The sequence below is a fragment of the Peromyscus maniculatus genome, chromosome 7 (assembly GCF_049852395.1).
Source record: "Peromyscus maniculatus bairdii isolate BWxNUB_F1_BW_parent chromosome 7, HU_Pman_BW_mat_3.1, whole genome shotgun sequence".
NCBI classification, from domain to species: domain Eukaryota; kingdom Metazoa; phylum Chordata; class Mammalia; order Rodentia; family Cricetidae; genus Peromyscus; species Peromyscus maniculatus.
In genome coordinates, this window is record NC_134858.1 from 45201387 (window position 1) to 45218193 (window position 16807).

General features: G+C 45.0%; 1 protein-coding gene across 1 annotated transcript in view; it reads left to right on the plus strand.

Moving 5' to 3' along the window:
- The first annotated feature begins 551 nt into the window (after nucleotides 1-551).
- LOC107401539 (NXPE family member 4) overlaps nucleotides 552-16807 on the plus strand; it is a 232061-nt gene continuing 215805 nt past the window's right edge. Inside the window, exon 1 of the mRNA XM_076576215.1 lies at nucleotides 552-802. The gene's annotated coding sequence lies outside the window, so the exon portion shown is untranslated. The remainder of the gene's footprint in view (nucleotides 803-16807) is intronic.

Consider the following 16807-nt stretch of genomic DNA (forward strand, 5'->3'; position numbering starts at 1 on the left):
TATCTATAGCTTCAAGCAATTGTCTAAACTGCAAGCCTCTGCATTCAAGGAAGCTAGGCTATCCTGTAACCCTCAGCAAGAGTGTTCAGCATCCTGTCAGAAGACAGGAGTGGATCCTTGCCTTCATTTTCAGTCATCTGACAAAATACAGGAATGTGGAACACAAAGAGGGATGCATGGACTTTGCCAATATCCTTACCAAAAATAACAGAGCCCCACCGTGTGAGGCTGTTGGATTAAATTGGTTACTTTATGCCCATAGCACTCAGGAAACCGTTTGTGACAGTCACTATCAGAGCTACTAGCCTGATAGGTCTTTTCAGGTAAATTGATAACAAGAGATAACATTTACAGGATGCCCTCTATGTACTAGACACTGTGTAAAGCACTTTTCATTATCAATCTCAGTTAACTCCTATGCAGCATACTGTGACCTGTCGTGACCAATGGCGATTGCACCCCCTCCAGGATTACATCCTATCCTGCAGTGGCTGGTTAAAACTACACTTCCCAGAATGCCTTGCAGCTTATAGTCCTCGTGTGATTTTGATTCATCCATTTGGAAGTCAGAACCGGAACTCCTCACTGAGCTAAGTAGGGTGATGAGGAGTTTGAAGTGTGCTATTCAGTTTTCTGATGCATACCCAGGTGGTCTAAGAGTTTGACTCGAGTCAGCGGTGGTAGTGACAGATTCCAAATCTCTTCATTTTCCGCGTTCTTGGATTCCTCCCGTGGTGATGTGATCCTCCGTTCAGAAGTTTGGACAGTGGCCTCCTGTTTCCCAGCTTTCTGACTGGCAGATGTAAGTGTCCTCTTAGTTGGCTGGTAAAGTGATGGCATTTTGAAACTTCTTAATATTGGCTGAGGCTAGAGTCTGCTCCCTGTGTTTTTCAACAATTTTATAAGTACCTGGTCCCCTATATTCAATCCTTCTCTGCTTAAGGAACCTTAAGTGTTCATGTTATCTCCAGTGAAGCCTGATGTAGCCATTTTATAGGTGGAAAAACTAAGGCAGAGAATAATTACACGCATCGTCTAAGATTGTGGAACCAGTGAGTATGGAAATGGGATTTGAGCTGGAAGTTTTCTGGCTTTGCTGGCTGTTTGACACTACACCCTCCATACTTCCATCCCTGACTTCAAACTGACACTTTCCATGTGTTATGAAATATGTTAAGCTCCAGAGATTTGGAAGTTATCAACAAAGCGGAGAACTCTTTCTTCTAGCTCTCCTGATTTGTCATAGCACGCTAGTTCTAAGTACATTTAAATTGCACTATGTCCTGCTACTGGTTAGCGTTGGCAAGAGGCATGTAGCATTTGAAAGCACACAGTGTAAATCAAAAGCAGGTTGTAAAAGAGCTGGCGGCTAAAGGGATTCCTGTCAAAAGCCGATTGACGTATAATTCAGTGGAAATATTGATAGGAACAAATGGAGGAAGCTGGGAAGAAAGGAAGGAAAGAGTGAGTAAATAGGCTGACATCCTTCCCTTTCATTAAACACTTTGCTGGGTCTCCTGGCTTCCCCACAGTCCCCAGACCAGCAGCAGCTTACGTGACTTCGTCACATCCATTCCCATTTGGGATTCTAAAGAAAAAGGTAAGCCGTGAGTAAGGAACTTGAAAGGAGTGAGCAGTCCCACTGGAAATTCCTTTCTGGTCCTGAGCAGGGAGGACTTGGTGGCTGGGTCACGTGAGACATCTGATCGTTGCTGACTGAAGAAGAAAGCTCTGGAGAAGGGAATGATATTCCCAGTAGAGGCGTAATCTGCAGTTGGCAGAAAAAAGACGCCAGGGATGTGAGCTTCTACAGAAGGAGTGAGGCCATGAATATGCCCTGGGAGGGAATTTCAACTGCGAGTTTCAAAATTGAGAGCGACTTGAAAGAAATACCCTCAAAGTTAGGGATAAAACCGGGGCTAGACAATCAATAATAATGAATAATTATAGAGACATACCCAAAGTTTCCTGAGGGATAAAGTTTTATTTTCTTTAAAGATTTACACTTCCCGGCTGCAGATGCCTCTCTTTGACGTGCGTTTATTTAAAGAAGCACCTTCCACAAGCTAGATCTACTTGGTGCCTAGATTCACAAGCTACATGCTTATCCCTGAGGATAAGCAAGGCATCATGTCCTAATTGCTGTCAAGGGGAAAATAAAGAGTCACATGCCCCTTGGGTTTATGGATCTATAGATAAAACTGGTATCAACACTACAAATTCTACAGAAAACCAATAGGAAAAAATAATAGGAAATCACTTTTTAAATTTTATGATAATTGAGTTTTATTTATTTTGCTTGTATGTGTGTATGTGTCTTAGAAGGTCGCACGCATGCCTCAATACATGTGTGGAAGTCAGAGGACATAACTTCCAAGAGTTAGCGTTCTTCTTCCATCATGTGGGTCCCAGAGATTGAAACTCAAGTAGTCAGGGTTGGGGGGACAACCAAAAGTGGTTGTCTACCAATGGAAAGTCTAAGAATCCAGTAGTTGTTCAGTGCACAAGGCTGGATGTCTCAGTTGGTCTCCAGTATATGCTGTAATCTCAAAGAAGTAGGCTAATGCCAGTGAAGAAATGCACTTGCCATTGAGAGCAAAAGCAAGCAGGCAAAGAGAGCAAGCTTCCTTCTTCCATGCCCTTTATATACACTGCCAGCAGGAGGCGTGGCCCAGATGAAAGGTGGATCTTCCCATCTCGGAGATCCAGATCAAAGGAGGGTACTCCCACTTAAAATGATTTAACTAAGACAAACCCCTCACAGGTGTACCCAGTTGCTTGGGTTAAAGTTAACTCCAGATGCAGTCGAGTTGACAACCAAGAATAGCCATCACAGATGGACTGTGAAGGTGTTCAGGTAAAATACATGTCACGGGTGGATGGCTTCATGTGTTTTAAGAAGCAGGGATCCGTGGTCCTCTGCTGTCAGTTTATCGGTTGACGTTTTCAGACACTTGCCATGTATCAGTGGAAAGCTTCTCCTTCAATCACTCAACTCAATTCAAAATGTAGAGACATGATGAACGCCCATTATCCATCCATACAACATGCACTGACTCTCTACTACGTGCTGGGTTCTCGGGGCCACCGAGACATGCCAATCATATGACTGATAGTAAACCAAACATAAATGAAACAACTCTTTCCCCCACCCCCGACGGTAGGCTTGCTCTTTCTCGGTCCGGTGTAGTTAGACTCTCCCGTGTGGCTGTGTGACTGGCCAATGGAAGGTGAGGGGATGTGACAGGCGTAATTTCCCTGCAGAAGCTCTGTGAGCCAATTCTTGCTTTACAGGGGTCTTATTTCCCTTTTCTGTTGTGACTGGCAATGTTACAGTACCAGCTCCTTTGTCAGCCTGGTTCCTGGAGCCAAGCAATATGGACTCGATTCTCTGAGACTTTTAGTGAGAGCGAGAAATAGCCCTATGGTTCTGTCAAGAGCAATGTCTGAGGTTACTTCTTACCATAGCGTAACTTAGCCTAATCTGACTTATACAAGGCAGCCCTATAAAACTAACATTTATTGAGTGTTTGCTATATCCTGAGCATTGTGCTGCGGGCTTTATGTGCATTAACTCATTGAAGTCTTGTAAAAGCACAAGTTGTATATATATGACATTACTTCTGTTTTATAGACATTGAGCTGGGTCCCAGAGCTAAGTTCAAACTATGCTGTTATTTAAAGCTAGAATGGAATTTTACAATCTAATTCGCCCAGATACAGAACCTATAGACTTAACTACTGTCTCAGTCTACTATGGGTTTCCGTAACCAAACTTCTGACGCTGGGTCATGTCTAAAATTCTAGTGGCTGGGAAATCTAAACACTGTAGTGCTGTGAGACCAAATCCAGTCTGGAAATTAGCAATAATCCCATCAGCAGGATGGTCATGCTCTGTCACCTCATGTCCTACTTAGCTTTGATTGTCACCTTGGCACAGCCTAGAGTCACCTGAGGTGAGGGATCTCAACTGAGGGATTGCCCAAATGATATTGGCCTATGGGCACGTCTGTGTGAGAGCTTCTTCATTTTGAATTGACATAGGAGGGCCTAGCCAACTGTGGGCAGCACCATTTCTGCACTGTATAGGAAAGCAAGCCAGCAAGCAGCATTCCTCCAAGGTTTCTGCTTCCGTCCCTGCCCTGCCTTCTCTCAATGATGGACTGTGACCTGGAAGTATAAGCCAAATCAATCCTCTCCTCTGCTAAGCTGTGTTTGCCAGACTTTTAAAACAGCAGCAGGAAGGAAACTAGATTGCCTCACCCTAGGCCCCACCCCTTAAAGGTCCCCCACCTCAATATCAGTGCACTGGGAACCCAGCCTCTCCACGCACGAATCCTAGCTAAAAAAAAAAAAAATCCAAACCATAAAAACCATTGTGCCATATAATTTTAGGTCAAAAAAATTTGAAATAGGTTGTAAGTGCTCTGAGCGTTTTAAAAGTGGAGTGTTCAGTACACATTAGAACGCCTTGGGAAGAGATTTATGGAAAAAGTGAGAATTGCAACATGGGCAGGTGGGAGAGAGGAAATGGAAGCTGTAATGTTCTCTGACCTGTTTAAAATGGGGAGGGAGAGGGAAAAGACCTCATCTGTCTGGGTGAAATAAGGCAATACAATGGCTATGCCAAACCTGGAAATTGGTTTAGTCTGCCCTTAAGAGCATCACAGTCAGAAAGGGGCGATAAGGCATTTACCCAAATTACTATCATAATTCAGGCAAGCTGGATTCCTCTGTAAACATGTTAGGATGTACCAAAGCAAGATAGCGTAGAAACCTCTTCACCATGGCAGGATTGGGGTGTGAAACAAGAAGCCATCAGCAGGAGGGCCAGCACAATGACCCAGATGCTGGACCCCTGAGCACATACCAGTCTTCGTCCTACTCCAGAAGGTGCTGGTAGAGAAAGAACTCAGCTAGACTAGTGCAAGGTGTCAGGAGAAGTAGGTCTCCCGTTGCCAATGCCAATGACCAGAAGGGCCAGTGGGGCAACAAAGCCATCTCTGTACATTTTATCTCTGGGATATTAGTTCCATCATGGGATGACTCTACAGCTTCTTAGTGTCCTCAGTGGGGCCACCACATGGGACAGAGTCTCAGAATCTCCCTCACCACCCTCCGAGATTCTGTTCTTGGTGGTCTGGAGTGTCACCCAAGAATCTCATTTTATTGACCAAGTCTCATGTGCTTTCAGTATTGATAATCTTTGAACCTTATTTAGAAACTCACTCCACAATGACATCAAAGAAAACATATCTCTAGAAGTTAAGGAAAGCCCACAATAAAAATAACAGAAATGTAGGAAACGATGTAATGGGTTTTCTAAAATATATTCATATTCCTTTAAAAATTTAATGATGGAGAACAAGGGAATCCGTGGCTGAGATGTAGAACTGAATTGTATTGTAAAATAAAATAAAATTAAATAAAAAAAAGAATTTAATGATGGAAAGAAAAAGTAACCCCAAGATGGGCAAAAGAAAATTGGAGTGAGGTAGTCTAAAATTATACCTGAATACGTTGGTTCATTTATATCGTTGTTGGAGAAATTCAAATTTTCATTAGATTTTTCAAAGAAGCTGTAACTCAAAATGTTTAAGATCATTAAGTGCTGCTGCTGTTGGGCTTTAAGGGCAGTGTGAGCGACACAAGGAGAGGGGAGATCAGAAAAGCTGAGGTACTGTGAGCTTCAGTGGCATGTGCAATAACTACAGAGCAATGGTAGAAGACAGTGTCAGGAAAGGACAAGCTCATACAAGGCCTTGAATACCAGTTATTTGTAATGTAATAAGAAGCTATTGGTGGTTTGGAGGCAGAAAACTAATGTGTGGAGTCTATGCTTCTGGAAGATAAAACTATGAGGTGTGCAGGAGGGATGGGAGAGGAGACAGCCAGAAGCAGGCCATGAGTGGTCCTACCAAGAAGGATGACTAAGTGGAAAGCTGTAAATAGAAGCAAGGCATGCAGCACACTTGACCCTCCACATCTTCCATTCCATGCTCACAGGATCAATCAACCACGGGCCTGAGTAAAATCGTATCAGTATTGAACAAGGGTTGGGCTTACACTTGTCTTGGGATTATTAGGCAATCCCATATAACAACCATTTACATAACATTTATATTGTCTTGGGTATTTAATACATCATCTAGAGATCACTTATGCAAATTCCCTATCATTTTATGTAAGTGGGTTAGGCATCCCTGAATTCTTTCTTTCTCTTTCTTTCTTTCTTTCTTTCTTTCTTTCTTTCTTTCTTTCTTTCTTTCTTTCTTTCTTTCTTTCTTTCTTTCTTTCTTTCTTTCTTTCTCTCTCTCTCTCTCTCTCTCTCTCTCTCTCTCTCTCTCTCTCTCTCTCTCTCTCTCTTTCTTTTCGACAGGTTTTATCTGTGTTGTTTTGGTGCCTGTCCTGGAACTCATTCTGTAGACCAGGCTGGCCTTGAACTCACAGAGATCCAACTGCCTCTGCCTCCCGAGTGCTGGGATCAAAGGCATGCTCCACCACCGCCCGGCTCATCCTTGAATCCTTCCATCAGTAGGGGTTCTAGACCTAAGGGTCCATGTAACTGAGGGATGACTGTAGCGGACGGTAGGAGGGAGTCAGGATGACAAGCTGATCTTGATCGACAGAGAGAAAGGATTTGTCATTCTCAGGAAAATTTAAGTTAGCTGTAATAGCAACTAATATTTATCGAACCAAAACTATGCCCCAGGCAATAACAATGTGACTTCAGTGCATTTCTCTGAAAACCTGTTCAAAAATGCTGCAAAGCAGGTAATTTTATTTTTCTCTACTGCAGATGAGGAGATAGAGACACAAAGATGCATGTCCAAGGATCACACACAGCTAAACCAGAGAGGAGTGCAGCCTGGAACTGGAGCCTAGAAAAGCATGAAAAGCCATTTTCTTAACCATCATTTTTTTTTTTTTTTTACATAGAAGTCAACATGAGTTCAGATCTAGACTTATTTCAGTACACCGTTTGAATGTCCACGGGGCAATGTCTACAGTGCATTTGCGAAAGCAGAACTGGAGTTTGAAACTGATCAGAAAGGGGTTCGGTGGAGCACGGGTGGTAGTGAAGAGGCCAGTAGAAGACCAAACATGGGATCCAGTAATCTCTGGTGAGAGACAGAAGGAAAAGCGAAGGCTGAGGAAATGGAATCACAAACACAGAAGACTGCAAAACGGGCACTAAACATGCAAGCTAGGGAGAGCCGTATTAGTGAGGAGTGGTGGATGGTAGAAGCGGAGGGGTCACCGAAGAGGAGGAACCGAGAAGGAGCCTTTGAAGTTGTCAGTGAAGAACAGTTCAGCAGACAGCGATTTGAGCTAGTTATTTAACAAGAGTTAGATGGAAGATGTTCAGGGTGACTGAGTGTGATGAGGGGGAAGGGTGACAGTGACAGCATTTGCAGGGGCTGGGAAGCAACAGCCCGGTAGGTAGCAGGGTTCCAAAAAGATTTTGTTTGCTTTGACATCTTAGCATGTGAGAAACTTGAACATTGGTAGGCTATCGGGGGAATAGGCAAGGCATGGGGCTGTTAGAAGTTCAGGGAAAGGTAGGTTGAGAGGAGGTAGGTTTAGTGAAAGGTAAATTCACTAAACCCAGTGAAGCATTGGAGAATGACTAGTCGTGGGCGGGTAGCGAAATGTTCTGTTTTCTAATAGAAGAGAAACCGTAGAGAGATGAATCCAAAGAGTTGGAGGTGGAGAGAAAGGAGGGTGTGGCAGTCATGGCTGATGGCTGTTCTGAGGAAGAGGGAGTGGGCGGGACAGAGGACAGTGGCCAGGTTTGGCAGGAAATTCGCTAAGGAGCCAGCCCAGCACAGCTGCAAAAATAAGGTCATACACTTGGTCCTGGGTGTTAAGACTTCTCTGGCATTGGAAAAGATAAATTATATTTTGTAAAACTGTCACCACACTGGACATGATGACACACACCTGTAATCCCAGAACTTGGGAGGTGGGGACAGGAAGGTCAGGGGCTCAAGATCATCCTCTGGGTACCTAGTAAACTGTAGGATAGCCTGGGCTATACCAGACCCTGTCTCAAAATGAATGAATGAATGAATGAATGAATGAATGAATGAATGAATGAAGAAATAATTAAAAATATAGAACTGCCATCATTATTTCCATCACTGTTACTATGGCTGTTATAATAGTTTGGGTGGGGCTGGAGAGATGGCTCAGCAGTTAAGAGCGCTGACTGCTCTTCCAGAGGTCCTGAGTTCAATCCCTGGCAACCACATGGTGGCTCACAACTACCTGTAATGAGATCTGGTGCCATCTTCTGGCCTGCAAGGACACATGCAGGCAGAACACTGTATATACAGTAAGTAAATAAATCTTAAAAAAAAAAAGTCTGGGTGTGCAAACAGGATTTCCATGATTAATCTAGGCATGTAACCAACACCCCCTACCCTGCTCCCAGAAACAGTTCTGAAAATACATGCCTGTTATTGGACCCTGTACCCAGTAGCATCTTTGGCTAGAGAAGTCACCGAGGAGTGATTGCTGTGTTTCCTTCACAGATGGGGGACTCACTAGTGTCCCAAATGACTGAGAAATCTGGATGAGAGAGTTACCACTTGGGTTCTTCACTGGGTAGCTTTATTACAGTCTTACAGTACAAGCCTTGTTATATCCAAATGAACAGGGAGACTAAATATCCCCCACTGGGACCAATTACATGGGGCAGATACCCTATAACCTTTGCAATCATCGGGCTCTATTAGCAAAGAGGTTAAGTGACTCATCCAAAGTCATATAGCAGGTTGCTGAGTTGGACCTGAAAGCCAAATCTCCTCAGCTAATGCTTCTCTGTCTAGACCTTAAAGAGTGAGTGGCCTGTGTACAGAATGTCGCTAGGAAGTTCCTTCCCACAAAGACCTTCTGTGGTGTTTTCAAATAACTTACTTTGGGTTTCCTCCCGAGTGGAGGACAAATGCTTTCTGGCGTGGCATCCAGGTCCAGATGCTGTGATGGTCCATCTTTACTGTCAGCTGGACTGAGAAGTGCCTGGGTGAAGGGTAAAATGCACCACTGGGGTGTGTTTGAAGGGTACATCGGGAAAGAACATTGGGAAAGAATTAAGCAAGGCAGGAAGACTCATCTCGAGTACTGCCATCATGGGGAGCCAGAATGGAATCAAAGGAGAGAATGGAGGAAGCCTGGGGCGTGCGCCATGATGTGCTCTGTCTGGTTCCACCTCACCTCTCCACCGTGATGGGCTATGACCTCTTGAGTGTGTCCGAGCTCTCCTCCCTTCCCTTGTTCTCTGTTTCCTTTTCAAAACTCCTTACAGTTTCATATAGTGTGCGTGTGTACATGACAGTCAGAGGACAACTGGTGAGAACTGGTTCTCTCTTGGCATCATGTGGACTCCAGGGATCGACGGCAGTCGGTAGGCTGGCGTCAAGCATCTTCACCCACTGACCCGTACCTCCAGCCTTCATCTGCTTTGCTTAGGTATGTGTTCATGGGGTTAAAAGAGTCCGACCCACTCCGGCACACAAATGTCTCTTGATGTTTTTAATCATGTAGTACTTTCCTCTTGCAGTAGGCATTAGTTTCCTATTGTTTCTGCAACGTATTAACCCAAAGGCAATGTCTGAAAGCAGCGGATGTGTGTTATTCCCATGAGGTTCCAGGCGCTGGAGTTCTGAAATGACTTTCATTCGGCTTCCACCTTGGAGTCAGTAGTTCTGGTTCTGACACAAGCTCAAAGGGAGAATTTGTGTCCGTTGGCGAGCTTCCTAGATACACCTCTCTGCCATCTTCCAAGCCGGTAGCTGAGGACCTTTATAACTCTTTCCGTCTCTGCTTCTGTCTTCTGTGTCACCCTGGCTTCTCACGCTTCACTACTGTAAGGACACCCTGGGATTTCAGGGTGGCCACCCCACGTAGTCCGGGATCATCTCATCTCTAGATCCTTCACTTAATCACATTGGCAGTGTCTCTACTGGATATTCTTTAGAACAGCACTGTCAAGTTCTTGAGTGAATAATGCCCCTTCCCCCAAAATGTCTACATCCCACATCCTGTGGAAGGGCCATTAATTTGCCTAGTACAAGAATAAAGAACCAACTGCTCCTGCTGCGGCTATTTGTCAATTAATCGATTAGCTAGTATTGGTTGGGCATACTATGTGTCGAGCCCTAATATGAGAAGGGTAGGGAATGTATGTCCACATAAGACATGCTCTCTTCACTCAATCTCCTGCTCAGAAACAATTAGACTTTAAACTCTCTGGCACTCGCTGTAAGTACCACAGGGCTACAGAAAACACTCTGGAGTTGTACAGGTTGGAGCAATCTATGAAATTTTCCTGGGGAAAATCCAAAGACTTAAAATAAATGTGCAGACTATAGAGGGAGCGGGAAGGGGAGAAGCGATTGAAATGGGTTGGTTATGGGAGCCAGAGTGCAGCCACAGGGACGGAGCAAGGCTAAGAAACAGATTGCCCGGGATCAGGGGTCACAAGCCAAATCCAGCCTTCCGTCTCTTTTTATAAATAAAAGTTTTTATTAGAACAGCCATGCTTACTTGAAATATGACTTCTTTTATGCTTTAATGACAGTGATGGACAATTCTAACAGAAATCAAATAGTCTGGAAAACCTAAATATTTTACCGCTGGCCCTTTATGGAAGAAAATTGGCAACCCCTACCCTACATGAAGAATGCTCACCAAGGCCCTTTGCAAGAAAGACAATAGAAGACTTAGAGCCAAGTCTACCAGTGAGGGATCTGCTCCACTTGAACCCCCCTTTTGTTTGGGCTAGCACAGTTTTCTGTTCTCAGTACTCCCACTGGGCACTGGAGTTTCAGACCCTTCAAAGTTGGCACTCGGTGCCTCATTTGGGGGTTACTAGTGTTGATGAAACAGCTCTCACCTCAAAGGAATAAAAGACATGGCTTATTCTGGAGCCAAATACGAGTAATCTTTGTCTAGGGACACTGACAGGTGTCCCCCAGATACCATGTTCCAATGAGGTAGCACTGAACTTTTTATAGTGACAGAACAAGTCTCTTTTCAAATACATTGGTGGTGACATCAGGTAGGCCATATGGAGAGAGCTCTGCTATAGGCCTTGGATGCGATCAGACAACACTCTTAGATCTTTGATTGGTGGAAAATTGGCATTTTGTTATGTTAAAACATTCCAAAAGTCTTTATCTGTTTGGCAGGATGGTAGTTTTGACACGGATGTGGGCGAGGAATGGCTATTCAGTAAAGTAAAGACTGCCTAAGATCAATCACAGTTTGGCTCAGAAACTGCAGCATTCCAACCCCTGCACATAGCCCGTCAGCTGACAGCAACAGCTTCTGTCCAGGACTGCTCGTCCACCCTCACTAGTGGAGGTGTGCTCAGGAGAGAGATGTGGGGTACCAGTGACAGCACGGGCGGAGGCATGAGTGGTTTGTTCTTTGAGCTCTTGAGCAAATCATTACTGCTTTCAAACTTCTTTGTCTCCTCACAGAATAGACAAGGGGCCATCACAGCTCTTCTCTGCTAGCCAGGGCTCTTGGAAAGCTCTTTAGAGTGCCAGATGTTTTGAGTGTATGTGCTCATTAAAGGAAGCATCCTGTCACTGCCCTCGCACACTTTCGTGACTGTTTCCAGGGCACACGTGGGCTGGTGTCTGTGCAGAGGTCACCATGTGTCTGCCTCCAGAATGGCTCAGATTCAGTCTCGCAGCTAGTTCACCTCATCCCATGTTTCTGAATGAAGCTTCAGACAGCTGTACCTTCCCTAAGTCTCTTCTACATCAAAAGGAGGAGTGGACAAGAGGAAAGGCGTGGCATGGCCACCAGAAGCCTCTAGGAGCCACGCTTGTTTTGCACAGAGACGATGGAGGAAACAACAAAAACTGGTCTCTGCTATTGCAGGAGCTCAGAGCCAAGTAGAAAGCTCAGCACAGACGTACAGTGTTAAAGAGAAAGAGATGACAGACCCTGATGAAAGGGTAGGGGAGAGAAATGGGAAGTGTGACAGGAGTTTCTGGAAAGGAGGAGATGAGCGTGAGGTGCATACTCTCAGAGAAGTCTGAAGAGTACCTTGGTGAACATGGTATTGGGTTTGGTCTTGAGAAATCAGTCTCATTTATATTAGGAGAGTGGACACGGAATATACGCGAGGTGTAAGGGAGAGAACGGTAGAAGCTTGGCATTGTACTTATGAGTAACAGTCCAGAAAAATAAAAGACTGGATGACTAGGAAGTCAGGACACTGAGTTGTACCTCTGAAGTATGCAAAACTTCAGAGAGGCCATCATACCTACCGTAGAGTCTCCCTGTGCATGTGAGGCCGACTCATCAGTATTCAAATACACATGAGATAAAAAACAAGGTATGAGACAATGTATGATAATTGCCAAATGGGTATTATAGACAGTAACTGCTGTGCCCAGGTCCTTCCCAGCAGGGATGGCTCTCTGATGGAATGTTATTTTTTTGAAGTCAGTTGTATTTTGACAGGACATTACCGGATTTTGCGGATGATCACTTTGCAAGTTGCTCCCATCGAAGGATGAAAGAGATGAGTGTACCATGGGGGTACTGTATTCCCGCTATTTACAGCCCTGGGACCTTTCCTCCCACGGGTTTCTCCAGAGTTCTTTCTTGTCCCAGCCACAGTCTCTCAGAACAGCCTCTGCCGGTACCTTCTACTCAGTTTGGGGGTTTTACATGAACTAGCAGCTGAGTCATGTAAATGACTAAAACAAGGCGCAAGATGAGTGTGCAGGGCTACCCACCGTCACCCTTGACTAAGCATCGTACCCAATGTAGAGTTGGCTTGGCAGTGCTCTAGGTTGTAGTAGTATGTGGTGAGAGATCCAGGATATCTCCTGGATCCATGGCTGTCCTCCTGTCATCTCAAGATTGTGCTAAATGAATATGTTTCCTAGACCTAATAACTAGGCTCTGAGATTTAATGCTCTTCTTAGTGGAACCATCTGTCTTTCCCCATTTGCACCTGCATGGAAGAGCTTAAGAATCATTATGTTTGCTTCAGGCTTTCCATGGAGATTTCTAGACCTGGCCTGCCTATACAAGCTACCTACAATACCACATCTATCCTACTATTCAGAGTGCAAGGTGTGGAGGTATGACAATTCTCTGTGGGAAAGCCACATGGAGAGAGAACAGGGTAAGACATACTGCTGATGCAGAGTTGAGACTGTGGCCTAGTTGGGAGTGCCCCTTCTCAGGAGTTGGCTTGGCTCTGGGTTGACTTATTCAGTCTCATGGGATACTATTCACTTTTCCTTTTCTAGATTCTGTTTTCCAAAGATGAGTGCAATGAGGTGAGTTTGTGGCACTGCCATCAAGAAGTGACCAAGAGAAAGCAGTGAAATTAAGGTCAGGAAAGGTCAGCAGCACCTACCTGCTTCTCTTGAAAGGCTTATTTGGGGGACACCCGCTCTTGAATCCCAGGAAGAATGCTGTGAGGAACGCCAACCACATAGAAAGGCTAGGGGCAGCGCTTGGATTGACAGTGCCGGCTGGTGCCGACCAGCAGACGTGTTGTTCTGCACTGTTGGTCCCAGCCTGCAGGCAGCGCTTTTGACCACTTCACTCCCAACAGCAGTCTTTCACTAAAGACTGAGGCGTGGTACACCATACGCATGCCCACTGGCCCTGCTCAAACTCCAGCCTCACAGAACCTGTTGGAATAAAACGTTACATTCTGTAACACTTAAGTCCAGGGTGGCTTGTCATGCAGTAGCTGGAACACTGACCCAACCTGAGCTTTTAGATAAAAGCACAACTCCGTGCTGATTCACTGTTTGCATTTATCCAAGTCTAGTTTACTCTCTGTTTCCAGCACTCTCCTGGAGTGGCCTCTAGAATTGTTTTTCCTCTTTACCAGCTTTTCCACTTCTGTCATGCTAGAGATGTGTGTGTGTGTGTGTGTGTGTGTGTGTGTGTGTGTGTGTGTGTGTGTGTGTGTGTGCTTGTACTTAATACCTGGTACTGGAAGAGGCCAGAAGAGGGCACCAGTTCCCTGAAGAGGCCAGAAGAAGGTACCAGATCCCCTGATACTGGAGTTAGGAACATAAGCCACCACGTGGGTGCTGGGACCCATACTCAAGTGCTCTGTAAGAGCACTGAGTGCTCATAACTAATGAGCCATCTCTCCAGCCTGTGTTAGTTTGGTTTTAACATTCTGTTTTACTCAGTTTTCTCTTTTCATGAACAACAGCAGCTAATATTTACTGGATACCTCATTCGCGCCCCGCTCTATACAAATGTCTTCTCATTTACTTAAGAATTCTCTTACATTAGCTTCCATCCCTATCCACATTTTCTAGAAGAGGGAAGAGAGGTTGGGAGACCATGCTCAGCCGGCTTGTGGTGTGGCCTCAGTAGTAATTGTGAGGAGGCCTCAAGAAAAGACCTGTTGACTGAAAGTCTGAGAGGGATATGTGATTGCTGATTAATCTATATTTATATTGTTATCTTTGCAAAGTCGTGTTTATATTAACATCATAATTGGGTGGGATATATGCATTAATCAAGAGATTCCCAGTTGTTGCTTCTTGAGAAGGGCTGTCTTCTCTTCAGCATTTGCAGTGCATAGATCTCGGGGTAACTGTATGGACTGCCTTAGAGGGCTGGCTGCCCGGTAATGTGAGAAACACTCTGGAATCTGCAGAATGAGTTTATTTCCAAAACGTCTTTGTTTCCATTCAACACATGCAAGTTGCCCTTGTATTCAGCTGAAAGGAAAGTTGCAGATGGTCAGAAGTTAACTTCTTACATATGATTATGATAACTGTCAGCGAATTTTTGTTGTTATTATTGAAAACATTAATTTTTGAATTGCATCCCCGAGGACACGTGGCAGTGTCTGAAGATATTTGGAGGGGGGAGGGCACTTCCATCTACAGATAGAGGCCTGGGACAGCATGCTGTGCATTCTATAATGCTAATGACATTCCCATCCAACCACAAAAGATGTCCTGGCCCTGGATGTCAATAATGCTGAAGGTGAAAGCCTTAACAGTGGTGAAAGGTGTTCCTTAGAGGTCCCGTTGCTGGACACAGGTTCTCACTGTTGCTCTCAAAGCAAACCTCAGGCACTGAATCCGATGTTTCGTGATCCCCAAGCTAGTGGCCACTTGGTCATGGTGATGGTTATTTGGGGTGATGGATAATGTAATTTGAGCTATGTTATGTATGTACCAGTCACTGTTCTAAGTACCTTGCACGCACCACTCACTCAGTGACTCTAGTGACTTTTAGCTAAGTGTCATTGCCGTCCTCATTATACAAGTGAGAAACCTGTGTAAGGCTACCAAACCGGGGGGGGGGGGGGGGGGGGGCGGGGGGGGGGCTCTGTCAAGGTGCAGTCACCCTGACCTCCGTTCCCAATCTCTGACCTCCAACAGAGTAGGAGGCCTGAGCGTCCACCTTGAGTGTTTCCTGAGTGCCCACCTTGAGTGTTTCTCGAGTGTCCACCTCGAGTATTTCCTGAGTGTCCCCCTTGAGGAAGAATACAGTGAGTGGGAATAAGACTCCCATTTAACAGATGGGGAACTAAAGCTATTAGTGGCAGAAGGAAGCTGGCACTGCCCGTGGTCATTAAGCAAAACCGCTGTCATGGAATATTCAATCTGTGGTCTTTTGTGGTTTATAATGCTAAGAGTGGATTTGTTTCCCATTTTTGGTTGATTAGTTATTTCAAGTAAAGACTGCTAGGTGGATAGATGGATAAGTTAAATGGGTGATCAAACACCAAGATGCCTTCAGGAATGGCACATTAGGGAGCATATGTTTCCTTTCTATGACTCAAACGTGACAGCAAAGCTAAGAGACCACTGAGTTGGAAGACCCAGAGTTGAGAGAGTAAGAAATGTGGTTTGTCGCAGCCCAAGTCCCATAGTACAGATAGGACCCTTTATTGTGAGCTGGAAGGGACTCACCTATTCATGTATTTATATTTTGGTTTTCCTCCTTGGGCCAAGTTTTTCTTTTAGGGTTTCTCAGCCAACCTCAATATGAACATATAGTTCTGTGTTTGGGGACTTTCTTGTGTATTGTAGTTAACAGTCCCCTTGGCCTATGCCCAATAAATGCTGGTAGTATCCACCTAATCCAAGGCAATCGGCAAATGTCTCCAGACGCTGTCAAATGTTCCTGGAAAATCAAAACTATCCCCAGTTGAGAAAGCCCATTCTCTATTGGTATTTTATTGTGTGTCTCAGGCAGGCCTCAAACTCACAGCAATCCTCTGGACTCTGCTTCCTAGGCACAGGGTTTACAAGGGTGAGTCACTACACCCAGCTTTTGTTCTAGGCTGAGGAGGCCCTGGGGTCAGAACTTGAGTGTCCTCAGCTTGTTGCTTACGGCAGAACTTTACATGGGAAGGAAAGGACATGGATGTCCATGGACTAAAGGCTCACTCATCTCTTTTGGTAAGAAAAAAATAGAATTTCAGGGAGAATTCAAGAGAGACAAAATAGAGACGGGGGTGGGGGGGAAACAGGGAGAAGGAAGCGGAAGAAGGGGAGGAGGAGGTTGCTCCTAGACCCCAGTGACATCACTGTGGCCATCCTGGGCTGGAGACTCTGCAGCAGGTATGGGAAGAACTCCCAAGCCCAGTGAGGAGCTTCAGATGACTTCACCTCCGTTTGAACCAGAAAACTCACTCTGTTTTTGCATTTGTGCTCTTTAGAGGGGACCAGGGTTATCTTTGTGTGCATGAATATGTGTGTGCGCATGTGTGAGTATAATTACCCATCACTGATTAATCTTCAGACTGAGTCAAGCATTCATTGCAAATCCTTGAAAC